This window comes from Pseudomyrmex gracilis, unplaced genomic scaffold, assembly GCF_002006095.1.
Source record: "Pseudomyrmex gracilis isolate BER0280 unplaced genomic scaffold, ASM200609v1 scaffold_27, whole genome shotgun sequence".
NCBI classification, from domain to species: Eukaryota; Metazoa; Arthropoda; class Insecta; order Hymenoptera; family Formicidae; genus Pseudomyrmex; species Pseudomyrmex gracilis.
In genome coordinates, this window is record NW_018020611.1 from 910753 (window position 1) to 938357 (window position 27605).

The window sequence follows — 27605 nt, forward strand, 5'->3', positions numbered from 1 at the left end:
CGGTTAAAATCAACCTCGGGATCGGAACAAACTGGGTCAGTGGATTTTCTCTCACTCTTTCTCTCTCTCTCCCTTTTGATCCCGAGTGCTGGCTCGCGATACCCACGAGAGAAGCGCATACACGTCAACGAAAATCTCTAAATACCGTCCGATTTCCGTTTAACTGGGCTTACTTTGAAAATATACCGCCTGGTCGACGCGCGAGATTACTTCGGTGAGCGCACCGAAGTAATTTCATTAAAGCGCGTCAATCATAGTATCAAACCATTTATCTCGCGTCCGATTTTTCCGGCCATTACGCCCGGAGCCGATTAGAGTCCGCGATATTTTTGCTCCTACATTCCGGGCACGGACAGTAATGCGCGTTAAGCAGCACTCCCGCCGGCTAATTCGGAAAAAGAGGAAGTCTCGAGGAAGAGCGGAAGAAAACCGGGAGCCGGAAACCGGGACGATGGGAAAAAAGGAAAGCGGAAAATGGGCGAAGATATGTATAAGAAAAACAAGAGAGCGAAGGCAGCTTTGGAGAGCGAGAACAGATCGGGAATAGCAGGAATACGAAGAAAAATCGGATGAAGCGCGTGGGAAGGAACGATTCCGACCGTGCTCTCTCTCTCTTTTTCTCTCTAAGTAGTGACGGTCGACGCTCGAGCAGCCAAGCGTGATAGTGCATTCCGGCGAATCCGCCGTGCGCCCCGGACTACATAATTTCGTGTCCCGATTTCGAAGACGGCGAATTATAAGAGAGCACCGCCGATCGACCTAGTTCGCGAACTTTGCACCGGTGACAGATACTTCCCTTCTCTTCTCGGTGAGCTCGTCAGAGAAGAGACAAGGCCAAGATAAAGTATAAAAATGAAGTTCGAGGAAGAGAAAATAAAACGCTGTGACGGAATTAAAGTGGAAACGCGTAAAAAGTAACAGAAAAACACGTAAAAGAACAAACGTATCGACTTGTTTTTTCAAAAAAAAAAAAAAACAAATCGTTTAATTTATTATTGCGATTTACATCTGTATTTTTTCTTTTACGTGTATATATCGTAAAAAAATATTGTTATAAATCTGTGATCTTTTTTTTATTTATTTACCGTAGACTGTTTGAGCGAAAACGTGATTGCGAGCTAGATGTACCTTGTTCGTGTCAAGTCTAATTAATAGCCGATGCTATACGTCACCGAGAAAAATGGAAATTGGGGTTTATGACAGAGAGGGACCGTCGAGCACGCGAATTCTCTGACAGAGAGAACGTTCCCCGCAGTAACGAAACGAGTAGGAGAGGGGAACGGGAAAGAGAACGGTCGTGCTCGTCGATGGTGTAATCTACATTGCCCTCAGGGTTGCAGATTAATATTGGCGCGCTCCTTGTTTTCGTCCATTTCCCGAAACCTCCCCGCGACAAATCAAATAACGCAGTGAGCGCGCGCGATGATCACGGATTCCTTCAACGCCGTCGAAAAATCCCGTCGATATAAACACCAGCCGGGGAACGATAACGCCGGATGACGCGTTATCGCGCGGCAGAAAAGAAACACGATTTACGCGCGGCGACCGATCGGGTTCCGCGTCCGTGCTTTAAAGTGCAGCTTTCGAGGAAATTTGCACACTCGAGGATTATCGCATGATTCTGCTGCGCTTCAGATTTTAACGATGGACTATACCGCAATAACTAAAACGCAAAACTAAAAGATGAAAAAATGTGATGTAAAATAAAGTAGAATGTGAAGATACAAAACGTAAAGAAAATGAAAAACACATCGCGTCTATTGTTGTACGTGTGATAATTTTTTTTTTTACAAAGAATGTAAAGCGTATATTAGAAAAGAGATGTGACTAAAGATAATACAACTCGCGTCTCATATCGCGTCTCATATAATGCTGTGGCTACGGTGGGGACTATAGGGAAAAGATGTAAATTTCTTGCAAGATTGATGTTCGCGATTTTCTAGAACGTTACTCAGCCATTTTGCGCAGGTGACTAGTCGACTCTAATATTTTCCGCGGATAGTGCTCCCGGCCGCACTATGATGCGCCAGCATCTGCATCTGCTCTCTAAGAATCGGTGTGTTAGATGCTCGGCTGAGGTTAGTAAGTCGAGCCTGGTGAGAGTTCAAATAAAATAGTATCTCGGCGCATGTGAAAAAGTCCTTGCATAAAACCTGAGTAACAATTGCTAAAAATTTCAAATTTTGTAATTTTATTTACGTTTAAATTTTTAAATAAATCTCAATTTTTTACATCGACATTAAAAGACTCTTACTGTTTAGTCCGCGCGATTTTTCGGAACGTTAAAACATTTTCCATCATATGTTCCCATAAAAAAAATCGCGTATAGAGAGACGATCAGCAAATTTTCCATTTTACTCTCACCCTTCGGTAATTCCTCTGTCTATCCGCTTGTCGTCACCCCTTCGCTGGGAAAATATTTTCGGCCATTATTTACAACATGTCATATTTACGTCGTCTGCAGTTTTTGGCAGCACCCGCCGCTTTTTCCCCGAAACCTCTCTATATCAGAACACCCCTGCTTTTATCAGCTAAACATATATAAACACGAAGAGAGAGAGAGAGACAGATTTTCAAATAGAACATGTGTACTCGCTCGTGTTTAAATATCATTTAAATCGCGTTTACTTCAAACGAAACTTCATATTTCAAGCAAACTATAAATTATTACGTCAAAGCAAAGAAAAATTTGAGCTAAAAATATTTTTTTAAATATACATTTGGAAAAATTAAAGGATCCATACACACTTAAAGTTAACAAACGCATTTCTTAATTTCTACATGTAAAATTTATAATTATATGTTAACTTACTCTATTTAATAGAGTAATGATCGTTACCACAAATAAACACTTATTATATATGTTAATTAGTACTCTAATTACTAATAGTTCACATTTTCACGTGTGCAAAATCGATGATCATGCAACGTGTTTTTCCGCCATTTGTGAAACAAACGCACACATCTCGCAGAACAAACGTCGCGAATACGCAATCCGACGCCGCTGCGGTTCCTCGTGTATCCTATCTAGAGCAGGACCTTGGATTTCGGGTAGAATACAGGCAGCGGGGATCGTGGAGAGAGCGCAATTGATCGTCGTCGACCGCAACACGACCGCCATCACCGCGATCATCGCCATCATCTCTGAATTCCAGCACGTTAATGGGTATTGCGATTGGTCCGGAAGATTCGATCCCTCCCGAGTCCGCCTGGATCCCGCTCAAAGCCGAGGCTTGTTTCAATGACGATAATAACATCGAACGCTCGCGCGCGGCCTGATCCCCGTGATCTCATCTCGCTACAATTACTAATGATGACCATTCGCGATTTGGCATCAAGCGTGAATACGCGCTCGCGAGCTCACACAAAGTGAACTGACCAAATGAAACGAGAAGTCAAGTACGTCGCTGTTTTGTCTAATTTCTAAAGGTCTGAGATAATAAACTTTTTCGCGCATTGTTTTCTCGATACTTTCTTACGTTCGCAGATTCTGCGCACGTAAGCGTTTTTTTTTTTTTTTTTACAAAGAGTAGAAACTCCGATCCTCGAATTCTCCTGCCTTCTCGAACGAGCTTTGGGACTGTTTACGACGGCGTTAATTTAAGGGTGAAAACGCTGGTGCAGACGAAAAGGATGATGTGAAATCCCGAGAGGGTAAGTGTAAAAGAGCGGAATCAACGCGAAGCAAATGTAATCGGTAATCGCTGCACGTCGAAGTCTTCACTTTCGCGAATGCCGACTCACGTTCACTTTCAGTATCCTTCTTTTCCTTCGCTCTAATCCACTCTAACTTCGTACGAACACTTATATACTCACGCACGAAGAGTCTGTTGTGTCTTCGAAAGCTATCACTCTCTTTTTCTCTTTCTCTCTCCTTCTCCACTTTCCGCCTCTGTCTCCCAAGAGGTCTCGGTGGCAATTTACCAATCAGCTTTATTAAATTTCGGTGCCGCCAATATGGCGGACTACGGGGTAACTCGATTGCTCCGTCCTGCTGCAGCCACTTCCGTAGCTCGCAGCCGGTCCTAATCTTTAACAGGACGGGACGAGAGCTCGCGCACGGGCTCGGGGAAAACTCATTACGGCTCGATCAGGTCTCTCAAGAATAACTTCGCGGCTAATTATTATAAGCGACTCTAATGCCAACAAAAAAGTTTACTTCCAATCGATGAGATCAGAAATAAGAAAATAAAAAAATCAAGAAATATAGCAGTTTCGATCAATCATTAGAATAAAGTCACTATCTCTGCGAAGTAATAATAAATATATAAACAACGGCGACAAAAGTGAGGCTAACAACTATTGGTCACAAGATGCACGGTTTAAAATGGTGAAAGCAGGGAAAAGAGAGAGGAAAAGAGCGAATGAAGAATATAGAAAGGGGAACGCTCGTGAAACACACACAGGTAAAACCGCAAAAACACGATCCACGAGAGCGTAGCCCACGGTGAATGCTTATATAGTAATCAATATACACGAGCCTAACCAGCCGGCCACCCCGTCGTCGTCTGGACCGCCGCCGCCATCCTCAGCCCATCGGGAAATCATCCCTTAGGCCTCAAACTCCAGTCGTCCATCCCGTTCACCCTCTGGAAATCTCCCCCTTCTCCCCTCCTTCCGATCTCACCGTCCAGCACGGCGCGGTCTCGCCATCTCCTCATTCGCCGCCTCCTCCTCCTCTTCCTCTGAACACGTAAATTGCTCCTCCAGCCGTACTCGCCCCTCGGCGATTGATACGCGGAGCTTAAATTATAGACGCCCCTGATCCCCGACGCGCCTCAGGCGAGCACTGGGCATGGGATTTGCGGTGGGTTTCCGGGCGAATCATGCGAACCGTTCAAGCCGAGCCGCCAAAATTCGCTGCTATACCAAGGAGGATCATTCTTCTGTTATTTGCTGGGGAAGAGAGTTAAGCCGCGGATGAGTGTTACACGACACGATAGGGCTGTTAATTATTGTGTAACGAATTGCCAGGCGCGAGGAGTGCTCGCATCCGCGGGATCAGTTAGAAAATTATTACAACCCGGTTAGAGAAGATATATTTTGTCCTGTCATATGATCATTGATTAAAATTTTTATAACAGAAGAGGTTATATGTTTTAAAAGAGCGGGAAATTTACGTTTGATAAATTGGCGGAAGATTTTTACAATGCGAACAAAACAACTGTAACGATTGCAAATAACGCGAGAAAATTTAATTACAAAACTTAATTTCCACGTACATTTCTGACACGGTAATAATACGCGGTAAAAGTCGAAAGGGGATTATTTCGAAAATGCAACGACAATATTTCACGGATCTTTCGATTTGCAAATTAGCTTTTCGAAAACATCGACGCGCTGAATTTCGACGAGAGGCCGAAATTATTTTCATACATTGAAATCGGTACACGTGGTAATCAATTTTTGCTTTAAACGTTCCGCCCGGACGCATTTTCAATCAATACAGATATCACCAATACGGATCGCTGCGGATATCGCCAATCGAGCGCGTCGCGCGCGTTTAATTCGAGCACGTATAATAAATTACTCTTTACGACCGTGCGCGATCGAATCGTCGTGTTTCCCCGATTATCCTGGCGACATATAATATGTAACGCGCTGTATTAATATTAATGTATTAATTTAAACAGAAGCATGATTCGTCGGTAATTCCCGAGTCAGCGATCAAAATTGAAATCGTTACCGGAAACGCAAATAAGAAACAACATCACCTCGATTACTGAATTATCTTCTATATGTTCAGAGAGATTTATATTTTGTTCTACACATGCACGGAAAAATTACATATCAAGTAATTAACATATAAAATATAAACAAATTGATGCAAATAGAATATACACTTACATGGATTGTAAGTAATTGTTTTTTTCGGTTTAGTTACAATATTGCGAAACGACATCAGAAGTGACATCAGCGAATACTTTAAAATCAGAAATTTCTTCTTTTCTCTCGAGTTCCGATAGCGATGAGCGTCGTGCAGTTCGTCACGTTGGTCGTTTCACGTGTGTGTACGTAACGTTACGGTCCTCACATCAAACGTGAGCTTCGGTCCTGACATCCGTGGGAATCGGATGGCTGCATCCGGCTTTCGTGTCGCGAGGGAACCCCGAGGACAGCAACGACGGGAATCGTGTAGATTACGAAACACGTTCCGTCCACTTCGCCTATCGTCTTCTGTCGTGAGCTGCAGACACAACTTTGCCACTTGCAAACTCGCTCAAGTGTGAGTATCCGTTATATAATCCCGTGAACGCTCGCAGTGTCGCCTGATGCCTTCGATGTTCGCGCGGCCTTTTGCTCCTAACACGAGTTGAATCATTTATTTGTCCCAATCACAAAATCTCTTTTTTTACGACAAATAATTTTCTTCACGAAAAAAACTGTGCATAGAGAGAGAGTAAAAAAATTGAATTCTATGCGTTCAATTTTCAGTTTTTCGCGTGAAATCATCTCGTTGTATTGCGATTTTTTCCACATTACTTGAACATAATTTACACGATGAAAAGTTCTCGTGATTACCGCAGTAGTCGAGAAATTAAAAAAAAAAAATGCAACGCGGAGCATCGAGTGGTTATTCATTGCGGAATTAAAGTTTCCAAACTGGGATTCGTCAGCACATAATGAAACGAATGATATGTATACATACATATGCGTATACAGTCCATTTCCGACGTTAAACTATTCCGAATTGCATCGGATAGAACAGTGTTTCGCAAGTTGGACCGCGCAATATGCCGCGAGAAACCCAGATTCGTAACTTCCAAACGCGGTGTCATTGAAACGTCGCTTATCGTGCCACCTGTGAGAGCGGCAGCTCTCACGGATACATGAAACGAGGGGTGATAACCTCATAGACTCTTGACTACAAACGAGCTTTGTGGTTGTGAAAGTTCTCCCATCGCCTATTACGATGATGACTGACGACGTGGTGCGCGCGGCGCGCGGTCTTTCTTCGGACGTTTTCACGTGCCTGAAGAGACACGTTGACGACATCGTTGTCGTCGTGTTACTTCGCGAAAGATAGCGGAGCTTCCTTTGTTGTACTTATCGAGCCGCGCCGCTGTGCTTCTTCGCCGTCTTGACAAGAAAAGATCAGAAAATATCACCGCCGGTGTCATCGATCCTCTTTCTTTCTTTTTCTTTCGCTATTACGCGCGCCGAGCTATTGAACTTTCGGTATCTTCTCACTGTCTTCCTAATGCACGTGTATGGAAATATCAAACTTTGATTCGTACACCCGCGGCAAACTTGAAGAGACTGTGTTGCGGAGATCGAGATCTCGATGTGTCCCGAGACTTTTTTTCGAGAGAGCGCGAGAACTCTTGAAAAAATCTCTCGTTATAAGTTTCTCGGGAAATAGTTGCGCTGTCATTAAATTTTTCAAACGTATACAAATATCATCTTGGATACACAAAACATACATAAATGCCATAATAATATAAATAAATGACGTGCCGGAAATTAGAAAGTATATAGTGCAACATTATGCACAATTTTAACACAAAACATTATACTTACTATTATTATAAGTACTGTATAATTTTCAGCATACTAAAATGGCCTGTAACAATTTTCCAACGTATCAAATTATAATTATTAGACCAAATAATGCATTTATGTCAGGCTCTTCGAAATATTCGATTAAATTTTGCGATTGTTACACGCAGCGTGTGAATGCTATTTATGATTGTGTGCGTGTGTGATTAATGCTCAGGTTATTTTATTATTTGCCTCTCAACTGTATAATGAATTAATAAAAGTGATCAGTTCCAGTTTCATTATTTTGTGCAAAAATAACTCGCAATGTATCAAAGACAGCACGACGTACGTTAGCGAGTTTTATCATGTTTTCATGACACACACAAAGCTTATTTAGTTTTTGAAAGAATAACACATTCCCGATTGTATAATACATTCAATTGATAAAGGTACGATGATTCTTTTGCGTGAATTGACAGTTCTTGATAGCGTTGCCCGTGTATCGTTACTGGCGATCGATACTCCAGCTCCACGCACCAATTCCGCATACATGTTTGATGCATTGGAAATGCATAGGTTTGGATAAGTAGTCTATCAGCAGAATAACACCATTCCATCCGCGATTGCATTACAGATTTTAACAAGATTAATATTAATTAACATTATTAATATTAATTTATGTTACACTGTACTTTCTCTCGTGTGCTTTTTACAAAATTAATACTTGGCGTTTTATATTAATATAAAATACGATTTCTCTTCAAATATATACATATGTGTTTTGTCTGAAATACAAATATATTTGTTAATATAATCTTTTAATATTATAAAGATATGTATACATGTAAATTCGAAGAAACGTACAACACTTTTAATGAAACAACACTAAACATTATATCTTATTTTTTATATCCTAACAACAAATATTAAAGCTCATGATATTGTCTAAGTTCAGAATCAATACGCCTAAATGTACGTGCGTATATTTTTAAACGTGTTAAATGTAATTAAATGTAATTAATATACATAGAAATTTGAATTAAATTTAATTCAAAAAATTAAATTCAACTCACTTATGAAATCAAAAATTAAATTTACTTCTATTAAGATGCTTGATTTACACCTGATATGTATATAATAATCTATATATATATGTAAAATATCTTTTATACATATATATAAAATATACTATAATTTATTCCTTTATGAAATTTAAAAATTCCATTGCCATAAAGACATCTTCAGTGGTTGAAAATCCGGATTATATTCCGTTTTTATTTTATTACATGTGATAATATGTTTAGTGTAAAATCTTACATCAAGAATATATATATTATCAAGAACATATTATCGAAAACAAAAATGTACGTATATTATCAAGAAACAAACATACATATTATCGAGAAACGCACATAAAAAAGTCATGTTATCAATAATATTATATATTTGACTCTTGATAATCGCAATCCTCAGTTTTAAAAAAAAAGGTGTTCCTGCAACAAATAATAAGCTCTAATGTCTATGTGTAATGTTACAATATATTATATATATATTTTTTTCTATATTATTATATACGTATTATATATATATATAAAATACATATTTTAAAAAGAACACAAAACAATATATATTAACATATTATTAAAAGATCGATACAAATGTATTTTACGGATACTATCATAAGACTTACTCTTCTCTCTCTTTTCTCTTTCTCTCCTCTTCATGACTTTTCTTATGCTTTTCGAAACACTTTTTTATCTTATAATCTTTTCCGCACTCTTCGCACATGTATTGTTCCAAAGGTAAATGAGTTTTATGTCGATTTAAGAGAAACAGTGACTTAAAACGTTTATGACATATCTTAAAGAGAGCATACATATATAATACATATATTGTATAAAATAAAATATTATAAAATCAATAGGCATTATGTTTTACGATAAATGCCATGGAGAAACTTACTCGGCACGAATATTTCTTTTCGTGAGTTTTAATATGTTGCCGTAACTTAGTCTTCCTTGTAAAAGTTTCCTCGCAGTTACCACACTTGTACATGGTCGAAGAATCGTTTTGTAAATGAAGTTTCGTGTGTTGATTTAAACGAGATGCTGACTTATAAAATTTAACGCACATCTTAAAGAGAATGATATATTATTACACAATAAAACTGGCAAGAGAAGAAAACAAAAGGGAAGAAGAGAAAGAAAGAGACAGAACAGAAAGTATATTTTAGTATGTAAATATTTTCGAAATACTTACGTTACACACGTAATGTTCTTTTCCGTGTGCGTGAATAACACCGAAAGTACGTCCCAGAGTCTTCTTCAAATATTCTCCACAATTTTCGCAAACAATCGGTTTGCATATTATATAGAATTTCGTAAATCTCTTTTTGCACAATTGACACACACATTCAGCTTTTTTATAATCATCTAATATCATTCGAGAAGTGCTCGCCATTATTTTAAAATTTTATTGTACAAGAACCTTTTCAACAAAAAGGAACGTTCTCGCTTATATGTTCTTATACAACTATAACGTGTCATTATGTAGATAAATTATTTTATCAATAAACACGCCTAAGCACATCCAACTCAAGAGCATATCTGGCATTTGAAAAACAGTCGACAACAAGCGAATAATTGTTTGCACAAAATTTACTACGAAGTGATGTGTGTGATGTGTATCCGATAGAAGACGAAAGACGACTAACAGTTCGGCCGATGTTATTGCTAGAAGGATGGAAATATAGAATCCAAACAATGTCGTATACAAAGATATAATATCTATAAATGTGTTTATAACGAAATTTCTTGTGTGAAGAGAGAGCAGATATGTAAGAAATACTTGTATATTGATGTAACTTCGAAAACCGTTGTTGAAAACTGAGATCTTAGTTATAGACAAACACAAGAGTAAAAGAGAAAAAATAAGATGTTCGTCCGATACTCAGCAGGAAACTGAAAATTTTTGTTCGCACAGGCAAATCCGACTGGTCATAGGTAATTGTTTGCGACATGCCTTTGAAGAACTGACGAACAAACTAAGTTGTAGCATAAAACAAACTGCTGTGCGAGATCAATAGGCGAGAAACAATGGATTCGAGTGAAAAGCCAATAAATTTCTCTAGAAATCTTCCAGAAAACAATCGTACGGAGCGAAAAATGGAGCAACTAATTATTGTCTAAGAACTAGCACCACGTGTGCATTACGTGATATGGCCTTTATCCTATCAAATATTCACTAACACAATCAGATAACACACATTTCCAAAAAAGAATAAACTCTAGCAATATCAGAAACTATATATATGAAAAACAAAATGTGAGTTTGTATCTTGCTGTTTGAATTAAAATCTATAATATTTGTAACAAATAAATAAACGCAAAAGCAGCACTCGATTCAAGGAAGTGCAAATGAACATTGTTGTTAACGATGATCTTCTCCGTTCAGAATTGTTTCCAATCACGGAGCGATTTGCGCGAGAAGCTCTTTCCGCGCGCGCACGCGCACGATTCGCGGGAAATAAATCACTACTCTTCTCTCGTAATCTCGAAGTCGAGATATCCGGCAAAGCGGAAGAAACACGAGAAAGACGAATGCCGTGCTCTTTTTGAGCTCGTCGTTGCGTTTCTTTTTTTCTTTTGCATTTTGCGCGGTCGCGACGACGATCTCGCTGTCGTGCTTGATACTCAAAGAGAATTTTACTTTGAGTCAACTCAAAGATTTTCTGAAGCTTCTCCGCGATTTCTTCCGAATTACGCGCGCGCGCGCGCGTCATCAACTACTACTTTAAACTATTCAAGACGAATGTTTGTTTTTCAACAGCAGTGTGTCAAGTGACAACATTTTTTTATAAAAAAATTACTGCAATTATTGAAACGTAACTTTTGAAAGTCATAATTATGAAGTTAGAGCTGACACATCGATGAGATTTTATTATGATAATTTTCCTGCTTATTTGTAAATCTCTTATTAGTCATTAATCATTAGGTGGCAATGTAATAAACGAGAAATTAACATGCTTTCGATAAAGCGAATCGAATTGAGTTGGCATTGAGTTGAAAGCGTGAATCACACACGTGATTTACGAATGGCTGCTTCTTCTCAGATTGCAGGTTAATTTTGAATAATTACGGGGGTCATTAACAATCCATTTAACAGATAATTTCACATTACGAGATATATATATGCGATAGATGTCGTCAGGCGTGGACGCAATCGTGTCATAAGCTTAATTAGCTTCCTTGTGTTCTACTCGTATCCTTCGATCGCGCAGTTTTATTAATTAGTTTTCGCTCACTCTGTATGTTTGTGAATTTTAATGAAAAGAGCGTCATATAACATATCGGAATTGTTCGAGGCAAATATATTTTTTGCAGAAAAACAAATGCGTTTGCCAATAAAAAATAGCTTCTTACGTATTTAATGAATCTGTTCAATTTACAAAACGCGCAGAGTATCTGTAAGGTTTTGCGCAAACATGAATTAAATTTTTTATTAAAATATTTAATTAATGTAATACGTATTTTGATGTGTGTATGTGTGTGTATGTTGTCTGTGACGATATATGTATGTAAAAATTATGTTATACGTAATTAATTTCAGTTTTCTTTTCTCTCCAGCTCGTTTCTTCTGATTTCCATTGCGTTTCTCTTTTTTTTCATGTCAAATCATTGAGAGTTCAAACAAAATATGGAAAAATACAGATTAACGGGAGAATAGTGAAGATAGGATAAAAAAAAATGTGCTAAGATTGGAAAAAAGACAAACACAGAGGAAAAGAGATAAAAAGTAAAAGTAAGGGTGGAAAGAAGAAGGAAAGGGAGAGAGAGAGAGAGAGAGAGAGATGAAGAAGAGAGAAAGAGAAAAAAAGTGTCAAAAAAATAGAAAGAGTAGGAGAGAGAAAATTGTGAAAACGGAAGTCCTTTTTTGCTAGCTTACAGAAGTAGAAATAGATTGAATAGGGTGAAAAAATGCAAATATAAAATGCGGCATGCGACAGATAAAAGAGATAGGGTTAAAAGACGTGCGTGTGTATGTGTGTGTAGGGAATTTAAGAAACAAATAGAAAAATAGTTGGTTTAAAGTTTAAGATAAATGTAAGGTAGTTTATAAAGTAGTTGTGAGTCAGTTGTGTTTTTTTGTGTATGAAGAAAATCGTAGCCCTGAGAAAAGAACCAATAAATTTTCTATCTAATTAATTTCAAGTAATTATTAAATTACATAAAATATCTTAAATTTATATAACAGATAAAAATATTAATTAAATCAAGTACTCAGAGTGCTATTTAGAGATTCTACTGAAAACTTTCTTTGATTTGTTACATTTTAAATCTCTCATTTGTTGCAATATTAAAAAACAGGAAAGAATAGAATGACGAATATGTAGCCTATTCAACGATTCTCTCTTCTCATGCTCACCTGGGGCTCTGCTTACTTTCGCTACCCACGTTCCTGACCCGTAATTATTTCTTTGGCAAATATTCTCCCTATCGGCTGACTTGGCCGCTTGTTTCGCTTTTATTAAACCTCATGCCTCGTCCGCGACTCTCCTCTTGCGTCCTACCCTTCTTTCATTTCTAGCACGGAGTTTTAATAAAACGCGATATTAAAGGTATTAAGTGCGCAGTCATCCTCTGGGCGAAAGCCAGAGGTCCGCAAAAAGGCCCACGTAAATTTCTTCGTTTCTTCCCGAGCCCTTTGAATCCTCGGTTACGATTATTGCGTTATTGTCGCCGACGCTATTGCAGAGAAAAAAAATTGAGAAATTTCTCGTCATTTAATCTGATCCATTGCTTATGCGCTTGAACAAAATTCTCTATTTGCAACGAGTGAGTGTCGCAAAATGCGTGCAAAAATAAAATCCAAACATTGCTGATTTATTAAACGTCGCGTTCGCTTAAGTTGACGGTGATGCGCCTGCTCGCGCATTCGAAAAGTAAACCGCCGCATATAAATACGCGTCCCGAAGCGTTTCGTAACACGCGGAAAAGCCATCTTGCAAATCCCGTCGAAAAATAATGCAAACACGCCGTCAATGTCGTCGTCGCGAAAACATACACACACACCACGAGAGACTCATGAATTTTTCAACCGCGCATTAACGATGCTCTGTGGTCCGCGTCATGCCGTCTTTGATGCGCCTAAAACAAAGAACTCGAGGACACGCCAGGCCGAAGGTAAAAGGGGTTTGTCCGCCCCCTTTTTCCGTATCACTACTCCGCGTACATATAAGAAACGACCGCAGAACCGGCGGCGAATAGCGGCTCGGTGCGGAGGTGAAAAAAGTCCGCCGCCTTCTCTGCTTCTTCTTCTTTGACCCCATGCGCCATCATTTCTGGAAGTAGCAACGCGCCGCAAGGGAAACTTCCTGACGATAAAACGAGGCCTCTTTTTACTCCGTTCGCTCATCTCCCCTTTCTCTCTCTCTCTCTTTCTCTCTCACTCACTTACTCGACTCTCTCGTATCCCCGGGTCTATAAATCCCTCGGCATCTCACCGCGCGTCTCGAGAGCGCGGCGTCATTAATAACGACGTTGAGTTACTTGCCGTCGAAGACGGTGGTTTGTCCGCGTGGATGGGGCGATATGCCGAAGAGACGCGACGCAAGGAACAGGTGCCGGTGTTCAGTTCGCTGATCACACGGAGCTTCAACGTGCTCCGAGCACGAGCGTGTAGTCGATGTCGAGAAGAACGACGTCGGACAAGTACAGATGGGTGACGAATGCGTCGTCGTCAGGACGAAGAATGGTGGACGTGAAACTTCAGTTAATCGAGTAGTTCGTACGAATTTTTATTGTCAGTATAGATCACCTGTTTCTGTAAATAATTAATCAAGTGTGGTTTTATTTAGAGAGTGAAGAATGTCAACCCTCCTCTTTTCTTAAACGAATTTTTAATTCCACGGCGGAGTTACACTTTTATTAGAAATTTCACTTTTATGTGTGTTTTAATAACATAAAAGTGTAATAAAATTGTAATTGTTTAAATTGTATAGTAGTTAAAAATTAGTTTCCGTTTTTAATTTATTTCATTAATTGGTTTTCCCCATCATTTCATTACTTCAACATTTTTTATTTAACAAAAAAAGATTTACCAGCTATTTATTAAATTGCCAGATAAACTGTTTTGTTTCTTTTTTTATCTAAGTTTCTTTGATCATTCACTTGGCGGTCGATGCCGGAGAAAAATTCTCAACGGGGCGATGAGACTGATTTTCGACTCTATTCTCACGACAATTATGACACATTATCGCGCGAAACTTTGTCGCTCGTTATGAGCTGTACCGCGGCTGTAAAACTTCGTTAATTACTCGGAGCTTTTTACGAGGATCTGAAAACGAAACAGCGTCGAGGATACATCGAGGCGTTATAAAACAAAAAAAGCGCGACGATTTACGGCCGCCTCTGTACATTAAACGTGTTATTCGCCATCTTGATGTACTCTTTCGAGTTCCGTGCAAGATAATATACCATTCTTTTATCATTTTTTTTATTTTTTACGCGCGATACATTCTCTCGCAAACTCCCTTGACTTCGCAAATTCAAAATTTTGCGGGCGCAATCTTTCGCGCGATCGCCATTCCGATTTACTCGCTTCAGATTTTTATTTGAAACGCATATAAATTATATTATGCAAAATATTCCAGTTCGTTACGGTGCTGATGCACTTCTTCTATTTGAATTTCTGACGTGGCAACTATTCTATCAGCGCGTGAATTTTACTCGAACGTCCGAAAGAGAGACGCGCCGGAATCGAGCGCGCGCGTATAATTCACTCGCTGACGATCGTCTGTGCGCCACTACGTGGCCGTGTGCTCGATTGTTATGCAGATTGAAGTAACACCAGCCAGTAGTTACTGAAGCAATTTCGGCGATACTTAGCCGAGTGGAGTTACGCGATCCGGACTGACCCGTAAGTGATGCCATTTCCACTTAGGCGACCCGCTGTTCTCAATTCGCCAAGCATCGAGTGTAAACGATATTTACATCAGCTAACTTACGCTTATGGTTCTTCCTCGCTACGAGATCATCACGTCGTATATTTATATATCAAAAGATAGAATTTCAGTAACGAAAATGAAGTATACGCAAGACTCATTTGAAGGCTTTGATAATAAAGAAGCGCGCACCACTTGTGTTCTGTCAGAATTATTTTTAACGATTAATTTTAAACATACTTCCTCAGTTTTGTCTTCCTTTACGTCTCGTTGTAGAACATTTATGCATTCACAAAACTAGCAAGAAAAATACTTGTAACAACGCGATGGAATCGCGATCGCGATACTTTTGACGAAAATATCGTCCCGCATTTATTTTCGTTAGGAACAGACGGCTGTCACCGCGGTATTTGATATCTCTCTCCCGGCGGTAATCAATTATACGACTTGACGTACTTTTGAACGGAAGCGAGGTGTTGACGCGAGCTCTGATGCGTTGAAAAACACAACAGCGATCGCACTCGGAAAAGCGGTTGTGTTTTTTTTGTTTTACACCGCGTTTCGGAAAGAACAGCGGAAAAATGGCCACGGCCACTGATTAGGAGTGAGATGACAGTGATTATAATATAATTAATCAGAAGATCTCTCGCGCGCGACGAACCGATCCTACTGATCCGATTTCGCTTGTCGAGACAAAGAAGCGCTCGGCTCTCTTCGACGAGTAAAACCGGACAAAGATTAATGACGCGCCTGATCAGATTACGCTTAATGAGCAGCTCAGCATCGTTTCTGTTCTGTACGTACCTTCGGACGGTCGGAAGAAAACGATGAAATTTTGCTCCTACACCGCGCGAGCGACGAAAACTGTTTTTTTTCACCGCGGGCACTTTTTAATTCTCGCGCAAGATTCCGCTAATCACACGTCGTCGGAGGAAGCGGAATTATTGCGAGATAAAAGCGAGAGAATTAATTTCTCTTCTGTCTTTTCTCATCTCCTATCTTTCAACAAGTGTAATTCGGTTAAGAGCGTAAATTCGTATCAACGCAACGCGCGTCGTTTTCCCACAATGATTTAATGGTGTTATTCAACAATAATTAGTCGATAATTAGCAGTGTTAAAATAATTTATCCAGGTAATTATTATTCGTTATATATGTGTTACCCGTAAATTATTCGCGCTTCATTATTTAAGTAATTCGACGATATAATTTATATTTCCGAACCAGATGGTCGAACATTTGTAGGAATTTCGCGCGCGTTCTCTTCGCGAAATTTTCAGCGTCCCTTTCACCCGCACAAGATCGTGCTTCATACCGTAGGTATGCGACGTCAGTCAGTGAGGGTTAATACTGCATTAAAGCACTTCCTCAAAGAGCTGATATCCCTTGCAACTTGATGGGCGAGCTCTTTCGGCTCGCAGTCGGACGAGAGCAGAAGAGAGACGGGGCGAGAGAAAGGCGGGGCTGACTCGATTTTCGATCCGTCGCTTTCGCTATCCCGAGGGATTTTGTCCTGTTCTCTAAGCCACTCGGACCTCGCTTTGTGGAGCGACTGACCGGAACCGGCCTCGTGGATATTGTCTGACCCGATGTGTCGGGTAGTGGAACCGGGAGTTTTTCTACTATTAAATCATCCTCTCTTTGTGGCCCATATTTTGTTTAGCGGTTTTTCGAGCGCTCTACGCTCTCGTCCTCTCCGCGCGATGACCCAGAATCAGCTTAAGATTTATTTAAAAAAAAGGATTAGTTTCGGCCGCTAATGCGGCTATACAGCGTGCGAAAAGCTCTTATGTTTTAAGTTGTATCGCGTAGTTGTTTTAAACAATATTCTAATTAAAAAGTCACATCGTATTAAATGAGATATTTGTTTAACAATAAAAAAAAAGAGATACAAAACAATGCGATTAAATAGTGAGTCAATTACTTCCTATAAAATTATCACATATCACGACCGTGACAAGAGATATAAATTCTCGTTAGTTTTACAGAAAATAGTTACGCATTTCGTGAGAGAGAGAGACTTCAACGAGTTTTCCGAATAAAATAATATCACGAACAAACTTCGTGTTATTTCATAAATTAGTTTCACAAAGAGACATCTCAAAAATCGACAAACAAAAAGAGATACACTTATAATACAATTTGCGCAGACAGATGATGCAATGAGAAATCCAGTCGATTCTTTTCTGTCGCCTTTGTTGCTTTATTTTCTGCAGTCTTTTCTCTTTCTGTCTCTCTCTCTCTCTCTTTTCATCTGCATACCGTTCGCGTAGCGCGCGCCTCGAGCACGAACGCCCCGGTACAAATCGAATATCTACGAGAAACGAAGCACGCGTCCGATACTTTATTGCGCGCGCGCTTTTGTTTCGTAAGTTCGTTTTCGCTTGGACACGGGAATTAGCGTGCGAAGGAGAGACCATCTCTCGTGAAAGGGCGATAAAACCACGCGGGGAGAGTTTTCTCGTAACGTCGTCGCGCAGGTATGAGAGTCTTCTCTCCTCTCCCTTCTCGCTTCCATTTCGCCATCGTCCCTTCCATTTGATTACGCCGCGCTCGCGGAATTTCAAGAGATACTTAACGCAGCATTGCAAACGGGGGCTCGCTCCGAACGAGAAAAGCTTAAATAAATCCGCATCTCGCGAGTAATAGTCTCTCGCCCGGTAATAGCTTCATATCGAACAAGCGGCACAATGCTCGGAAATAAGAGATCTGTTTTTAGTATAGAACAACCGAGCGAAAAATAACGCGCGAGGAAAATAACTTCCCTGGCTTTTCGATGTATTGCCCGGTGGCCCGAATTTTCTTTCTCTCTCTCTCTCTCTCTTTCTATCTTTTTATCTCTTTCTTCTCTTTACATCGTCGAACACAATACCTACTTTTTAATCTCGCAATGAGTTTTTCAGTTTTTTATATATCTGGTGCGGTGTAATTCAACACACTTCTGTTACAAATTACAGAATCCCCCGTCAATTTTACTTGAGAAACTTGGTACAATAAAATAAAATCTCTTGTACAATAGAGTGCTTCCCAAGCCGGATCGGACAATCGCGCGCAACTCAACTTTTCAACAGACATTTGCGCTACAATGGAATAATGTAACAAAATGTCGACGCTTTCGCCATTGTTTCTGTAATGTTGCACCCGTTGCGTCCTTTGAGTTTCTTACGGAAACGGGGAGTTCACGCGAGGCGGCGCGTCACTTAGAAATGGCTCTTAGTACACATTCCGCGTACTCTCGCGCGGTTAACTCCGGCGACAGTCGTCGACGACGACTACTCGTTTCAACTGTGAAATATAGCGGAGACCTCACTTCTGCAAGTAAATAGGTCATACATAGCTAATTCCGAAAACGGCTCTCTGCGCGCGCGGCGAGAGGCAATATGACATTCATTGTATTTACAGCGCCGGAATTACGGGCGCACACACGTGCCCGCGATCCCGACAAAGAACGCGTTATTTAGCGCATTATTAATTACTGCGGCAAAATTGTTTCGATCCCGCGGATGCGCGCGCGCACGCGCTTGCTATATTATTCCAATTATTATACGGTATAATCTCCCAACCCTCCTATCCCCTTCCTCGCCGCTCTGCACGCAGACGTTCCATGCATAGATTAAGCCGCAGCTCTCCCATAATGGAACGATTTTAAAACTCGCTGCCGAATTCTCGCCAATAATTCAGCAACCCGTTGGCGAAACGCGGAATATATCTCGCGTGAACATCCGCTGAAAACCGTTGAAAAATTTACGGCAAACTTGCACGCTCTGTAAAGAAGTGCCGGAAGCGAACACCGCGCATTCGGGAATAAATAAACAATTAATTAGTAATTTTGCATTTTGTTGTATACGCATACATTACTTTGTTTTGAGCAAATCAATATATTCTTTGCTTAAAAATTAATTACAAATATTCTTCGGTTATTTTTTGCTACAAGCCAACAATTTTCCAGCGGCTTTTCTTTTTCGCACTTTGAACGAATATTAAAAATGCGAGACCACCGTCTGGGAGTCCGATTGTCACGACGAGCAAGCTGTATTAGCTGGAAACGCGAGGTTGAACCGAGTAAACTCATTTATTGCATACAGTCCTCCTTTTTTTCCCGGCCTGCGTGATCGTCGCGCGCGCACGTGGAGGAATATGGCAAAACTTTTTCATCAGGACGACACGCTATTTATCCGCACGACCCTTCGCCTAACGACACGAAACGAGCGTACAGCCAGCATCGTAAATCCGTCGTGGCCGGAAGTGCGAGCACAGCGACGGAGAACTGGACCGGATGTCGCGAAAAGCTCGATTATTATCAGTTTTCAAGGGAAAGGAATAGCAGAAAACTACATGCATTACATAAGGCAAGCTGAAGACAATGAAACATTGAAGTAAAAAGAAGAATTTAAATTGTCAAAAATTGATCAAAAAATATTTGCATGCATTTGCAAACATTACTATTATAATAACACTACTATTATAATACTATTATAATACTTTAACGCATGAACATCAAAATCAAAAAATAGTGAGAAGGAGGAGTGAAAAAGCACGTGACTAAAGTTACACATGACTGTATTTTAGTAATGTGTCTTTAAAAACGTGACTACAGTAAAGTCACGTGACAGGGAAAAGTGGAAAAACAACACGTGACTTTACTTTAGTCACGTTTTTAAAGACACGTGCAACGAAGTCGCGCTCGAATGGCGCGAGGCAGTACCGTGCCTCTTGATTTGTACAACATGAATCGAGAAACACATCCGAGAAATGTCCAATCAGAGTCGAGATAAAAGCGGCAATAATCAAGATCGATAGAATCGATTATGATTATTTACACACGCTTTTTCTGGTAGGACTAGCACAACACAAGAGCGCGCTACGCGCATGCTATTATTATTTTCATTTTCATGTGTTGCATCAGTGAACACAACCTGTCACCGCGATGACAGCTAATATATACATCTTATAAACTATGTAATACACCTACGAGAGATGTCAAAAATAACGCATGAAAATCAAACTCAAAAAATAAAAGAAAGAGAGAAGAATGGAAAAATAACACATGACTAAAGTCACGTGACAAAGAAAAGAGTAAAAAAGAAAATATTATACATATACAAATATTATATATAATATACATATATTATAGATAATATTCTATATCTATATATAATACACATACATACACACGCACATATACACACACATATATATATATATATATATATACATACCGTAATCACGTGATCGAGGTCAATGACTCCGCCAAGGCCGCGCGGCCGAGGTCAGTGACCCCGCCAAGGTCGCGCGGCGGAGGTCAGTGACATTACTGTAGTATGTATATAATACATATAATACAATATAAAGTATAATATTATAAATATATAATAAATTATAAATGTATAATATGTATTAATTAATGTTATATATAATATAAATTACAGTAACGTTTTTTTCACGTGTTGTTTTTCTACTCTTTTCTGTCACGTGACTGTAGTTACGTTTTTAATTTTCTCTACGTATACGACGACCTGTCTCAAAATCGCTTTTCATTATTTACTCTCTCGATCTTACCGATTCGATTCGACTCGATCAACCAACCAACCAATCGGCAACGCGGAAAAGAGACAACAATAGATGCGATACAATCGGCTCCAAAACGTGCACTTCTCGGTCCAAATACCCTTTTTTATATAGGATTTTAAATACTAAACATATTATAAATATGTGTGCAAACGCGGAAGTTCTGAAACGTGGTGGACTTCAGAAAAAACCAATGTGTATATCGATTTTGCAGACGAGCGAAGAACGTACGCTTCCGCGGAATAACCGGAAACGGACGACAATGCATGATTCATGAGCCGGAAATCGGCACTGCGCTCTGTGTGATGCCGTCGCGCGCACATTGTCCGGGCAAATACCGGACACGAGAAAATGCGAAATTCTGTTAATAATTTCACAAATGCAAGCTTTATCGATTAATTAACAATAGCCCCCTTGTTTCGATATTATTGACAGATCGTTGACTTGCGTGTGTGCTTTTCGGTACAACGCGAGATGCTAATAATTCAAAGTTACATGTAATTTTCATCAGTGTTCTTGATATCCTATGCAAACATTTTTAGTGTAGCTTTTGTTTTGCACAATTTCTGCACTTCCTAAATGTGTTACGTCCGTAAATCTCATTCATACTCTTTGCGATTACTACTCTTTGTGAAGGTGTAGTTTTCCACTAAACAGCGACACTATCTCTCAACCAAACGAACACAACAAATGAAAAAATTCAATTTAAAAAAATTATACAGATCGTTACATTTTTTGCTGTATTTTTTGGTAAAAGTCTTCATCGTTCTAATATAGAACAAATACGGTTGGAAACTATACCAACGCGTGCGGCAGCACGCTGCTATTAATATTGATAAGAATGTTCTTTCGAACATATAAATATTCAGAAACAAGGTGGCACACAATAGCGCGCAAATAATCATTATTCGTCACTCGATTCGGCGCGTCCGTGCTTTCTCGTCGCCGCGTTCACGCAAAGCGCTTCCTCGTCGAGAGAGAGATAGTACCTCGGCAAACCTTATGAATTCTAGAGAAGCAATATCCCTCGCGCAATTCCGGCGACGATTCGGCAACACGAGACGCTCGGCACCGGGAGAAGTTGCACGTCGTTTTGTTGAGAATCTCGCGAGAGAAGTCGTCGAATCGTCGTTGAGAATAGGACCTCGGCGCGGCATCGAAGAGAATCGCGTTTCCACTTTACGTGTCGTCGACCCTTCGTCGTAGCTTTTCGTCACTCGAATCGGGAAAACGTGGAAGGGACTGCGTCGACGAAGATCGCCAACGACAAGAACCGACACTCTCAGGACGTCGCGGCGCCTCTCGAGAAAGTGAGAATCGCGCGCGAAACGACGCGGCACGAGGGGATCGAAGATCTGGAAGACGACGACGACGACGACGACGCCGTTCCTCCGATAGCTCCCACGGGAGACGAAAGCCTCTCGTGTCGCGATCAAACATGCGAGTGTGCACCGTTCTGTGTGCGCCACCGCGCGCGTTTCACTGCATGCACATCGAGACCCATCCCGCCCTTCCCGCCCACTTTCGCCCGAGGTTTCATCTCGTGCTTTCCAGAGCAAACTTATTTTACTTTAACGCGCTTGAATAACGTCAACATTTTCGCGGTGACAAATAAATAATTAGAAAAATCCCGTCGTTCTCAGATATTAAAAAAAAAAAAAAAACAAAAAGAAACAAAAAGAGTTTGAATGATTATTTTGCCTTCAAAGAGAACGGAATACGAAAAACGATTAAATAATCGTTTCCTCACAAGCAAACGCGCATCGCGCGACTTACTACGTAATTCGCGAGAGTTTGCGCATGAAAAAAAAGACGAGTAACATCTGCGCCACACACAAGGCCTTTGGATATTGATTGCCGGCATAACGTCGGAAACATGTAGTAGCGAGAAGAGATTCGGAGGGTCTTCTCCGATAGGATGCTACCAGTTAAAGCGTTATTGCGAACGGCGCCAGGCAACGGTCAGTCAAGCGTGAGAATCGTTCGCAGTATCGACAAACAGTTAACAGAAGCGGGAGGCGATTTACAAATAGCTCATATTGATTCGCGTCCGAGCTCGCCATCGTTTGCGCGTATGCACAAACGTATCGCGAGAGAGATTGCGTCAACGAGGTAATTAATAAAACTGTATCCGCGCGAGACAATTAACGAGAAGCAGCCGGCTGAAACGTAATACTTTTATCACGGCGATTTTTGAAACACACGTAAACACATGCAACGATTATAAAGTTTTTTTTAATCAGATAAAATAAACGCGCTTGTTAAATTACAAAATTGAAAGAGAGGGAGAGAGAGAGAGAACCAGAAAAAGATTTTCATTTATTTCAGCGGTATAAAATTGTGCGTTTTTGTCTTTATACACGCGGAAGGGAAACCTTGCTTTAATTGCCCATTCAACAACAAGCTATTCAATTATCGTTAAACTTCCGCGATAATTAATGCATAGGCGATGCGCGCGCGCATGAACCCGCCGTGTTTTATTCTCGATCTTTTTACAGACGTGTGATGAAACTTCCGTTCGATAAATTCAACATACACGGATCGAGAAGAATAAAACCTCTTCTTCGTGATAAAACCTTCGCGCCATTAACATCGGGCTAATGCGCGATATTCGTTATTACATTCGTTGCCGTTTTGACGTTTCACGACGTTCGAAGCCCGGGAGGAAGTCTCGTGACTTCTCCCGATCGCAAACCGTTCAAATCCAACGTTTGCAGATGATCGATCGACGTGGAACTGCCATTCGTGGATGCACCGTTGATGTGGGAAATTGCGAGAGTTAAACGGCAAAATCGGAACGAAGGCGAGAAATGTTTCTATATATTACCAATTATCGAACTTTTCGTCGAAAATTCTGCGCGATCGACGCTTTCTTTGCGTTGAAATTAGCGTTTATCCTACATTTCACGGCAGAAATAGTGACGGCCAGTCGAAAAAGACGGCCGCGCAGGCGTCGTTTCATCGACGCAAATGGAATTAACCGTTTCGAAACTTCGCGCTTAAACAAACCAAACCGGGATCGACAAACAATTTCGCGAAAACGTAACTAACTCGCTCGCCCGATGCGGCCGCAAAGGATCGAGAGAACGCCGCGGCATCCCTTCTCGTTGCGCGCGTTACCGAGTTTCTACGGTCGAATAAGGATAGTGGTAGGCGGAGAAAATCGAAGGAAGGTAAGAAGGAAAGCGAAAAGCGGCGAAAGGAAAAGCCGTGCTAATTCCTTCGCCAGCCACTAACGACGTGGAAGCAGCTCCGGAACGAAGTAGTCGGCTAAACTCTCTCCCCGCCAATACCTTTGCCGCTTTTTATCCACCGTGTAATCGACTCCGCTTCGCGATCGAGCCTTTTGTTTTGCGCCACGACGTTCCGGACTCCATCGAGTTTAGAAACGTGGCTCCCATTCTTTCTCTCTCTCTCTCTCTCTCTCTCTCTCTACGAAGCAGTGAACCTCTGCTCTTCGCAGAAAAATCCCGCTAATTCGATCGATAATTGTTGAGCTCGGACGCGTTAGAGCAGCTAATTCGTTCAGACGAAACAGAAGAAAACGAGGATTTACCGGAAACTCATTTTTCTGTACAAATGACATTCGCGGTTAAAAGCGGGAGCAAAGTATCGCCAATTTCCGCGGAGAGAGAGCCAATATTCTTTACTTGCTCGTTTTCTTTTTTTCTCTCGAGTGTTGCAAAATGTTTCTTTCACACAACGACGCTTTTATCAAGAGTTTATTTCCTTGAATATTGAAGCAGAAATATATGGGACGGGCTCATAAAAATACAGCGCTTGTAATATCTCGATCTCTGTATATTGCCGGAAAAACGTGATAAAGATTGGCAGGTTTATATCGACCATCGCGACATAAGCATTCGGGGATCACGAAACGCCAGGTAGAATCGCTTTAAATCGGTTCAACGGAGCAGAGATATGAAATTCTCGAGACAGTTGGAATCAATGGGAACGACTTCACAAGATTATATTTTCCGCAGACCCCGGTCGCATTCGCCTCTCTCTCTTTCTCTCTCTTTTCTTCCCGCGGCAGATTATATTTTTACATTCTCCTACTTCTTTTTCTTTAAGAACAATTGCGCGCGCGAGACAATTTTTCCCCTCGACGTCGCGAAGAATTCGACGAAAAATGTGTAACTGTCTCGGTATGAAAGAAAGTTTCTCTCATTTTTGTTTGAAATTTTTTTATACATTACAGGATTATTACACATTTATTAAATGTGCAGAATGTACGAGCATGTTGGAGATTTTATTACATCGACCAAGAAGCGATGTCGCATAAAGGACTACAACAAAGGAGTAGAATAGAATTTAGAAATTTTAAATATACATGTTCAAATTCGAGTGTTTTAAGATAAAGAAAATTCAAAGCGCGAAAGTGTGACAAACGTTGAGACAGTTACTTTAAATGAGAAGAAAATGATTTACTGACATTTTCAAAATACATCGGCGCGTCTATATTCGCGCGAAATTGGAAGGTCTCACGTCGCATTAAGTTTTTTATTAGTTCAATCATCGGAGACCTTCGATTGAATCTGTAATCGCTAAAATGACATTCGGATATTCGAGATGCGACTTTCTCGCAAGTTAAAAATGGCTTTGGCGATTTAAATAATTCAGATAACCGTCGGGGCGTGTAATTATTTCGAACCGACCTTGACGTCCAACTTTCCATCTCGTGGCGCGAAGAAAAGTTTACCTTCGGGAATATCCGTTCGTTCGCTCGTTCGTTCTTCGTGGAAAAAAGTCCCCACCTCGTATGTCACCTACTTTCAAAATTACAGAGCGAAAAAAGACGAGTCTCTCAATGGACCGTAGACGTAAATTCTTGTCATGTAGCGGGAAAGTTCTCCCTCTCGTTGAACTTTTTCTTTTACGAGCGATTGTCTGCTTCTCTCTCTCTCTCTCTCTCTCTCACCTGTGTCAACACTTTCATGGATCTCCCTGAAATTCTTCCGAAAAATCGACATCATACGTCGAGGGACAAACGAATCGACGCTGGGAATCATAGCGGAAAGGCCAGAAGGGTTATTTCCACAACTCTGTGAAATGAAGAAGAGAAAGAGAGAAAGAGAGAGAGAAAGAAAGAGAGTGAAAAAACTAGCGGTTGGCCACACAAGAACGACGTGAATTATTGCGGGGTCAGAGACCAAAAATAATTCACGTGGTCGTGCGGGAAACAGTTTCGCAAGGAATTAAAACAGTAAAAATATCTCCGTAAATAATAATAATTCCGCAAGCGTTTTCACGCGCGCACTGATTTATCGAGTTTTTCTCGTATCAGTCGTTAAAGAATTGAGTTGTAGAGCGCAGTTGGGGTCGCGCAACGTGCGACACGTTTTTAAAGAAGTCGCATTTGATTTTGTGTGTTGCGCGGATATATATATATATATATATATATACATGTATATATATACATATCGATGAGGCGGCATTTCTGACCGCAGCGCGGTCGGTTGAAAATTTCAAGCCCGATCGAGAGAGAGATCGAGCGCGCGCGTGTCGAACCTTCTCTCGCGTATCGCACGCGCACGTCCGTTGGACGTGGAGGGATGAATTTATCGGCGAGACGGAAGACGAATGGCCGCGCGCACGCCACGAATGAAACGAGAACGACACCTCCGGTCGGTGATAGGCAGAGCGTTTTCGAAGTTTCGCCCTCGAGAACTTTCGACCTTTATACGCCGGGAGAGAGACTTTTTGCGAATAAGGGGAATGGGAAAACCGCGCGGTAGTAGTAGGCGGAGAGAGCGGATGAAAAAAAAATTGTAAGCGCCCTCGAGGGTACCCGGTCGGTCCGCGATCTCCCTGATCGCATTACCACGGCGAATTCGCATATCGATGCGCATACGAATAGAGGAATTTCCGCGGAGAATACCCTCGACCCGCTCCTCGCTTCGCGTCGGCTCTCTCCGTACATGGCTAATGCGCGATTCCGCTCAGTGCGTGCGACCGCGGACGAGAAAAACGCAGGCTACTGAAATATACAGAGGGGACGCCTATAAACTTCGAGTTTTCAATTGCTCCGCTCGTGCTTTTACGGAATCGACCGGACGATTCTGCCGTCGCGGATGCGCGATATTTCTGCTCGTTCCATATACGAGACGACTTTCTCGTCGAGGGAAAATGTGTGTGTTTTTCCGCGATTTCCGTGCAGGCGCAGTGAAAAGAGCACGTGTAAAACAGTGTGGGATGTCTGTAGGCGGTCGAACATTCGATAGAAGCGTCGAGCACTTCAATCGCTAAATAAAATTGTTGGTTTTTTTTTCACGTAGATTTACTTTGGAAATACAATGTTAAAATAACAAAAAAACCCCAAATCTCGCGATATAATCGTTTAATAATCAAACATATCGCAACCGTGTTTTGCAAGCTTAAACAGAAAATGTAATTAAAAAAACTTATTCCGAAAATTGCGTTTGAAATGTGAAATTAAATATTAAATAAGTAACTGCGTTAGCGCGCGCTCTCTGACAATCGCGTCGATTCTTGATTGCATAAATTGTTCTCGATTATTTAATCCAATAACTGTATCTAAAAGTTCTTCTTTTTTTTCTAAAATCAGCTCCTTGAGACAAACGCGTGTTCGTAGAAACGTCGTCTAATATGTT

The 27605-nt window shown here is 40.7% G+C and overlaps 1 protein-coding gene and 1 long non-coding RNA gene across 2 annotated transcripts in view; one reads left to right on the forward strand and one right to left on the reverse strand.

The window, feature by feature from the left end:
* LOC109852306 overlaps window positions 1-27605 on the forward strand; it is a 165546-nt gene that overhangs the window by 61244 nt on the left and 76697 nt on the right. The window lies entirely within an intron of this gene.
* On the reverse strand, window positions 9152-10173 carry LOC109852308. The gene is made up of 3 exons (XR_002249991.1): window positions 9742-10173; window positions 9445-9615; window positions 9152-9342 (listed from the first exon to the last, which is right to left on the reverse strand). It is a non-coding gene; the product is annotated as an uncharacterized LOC109852308 (long non-coding RNA).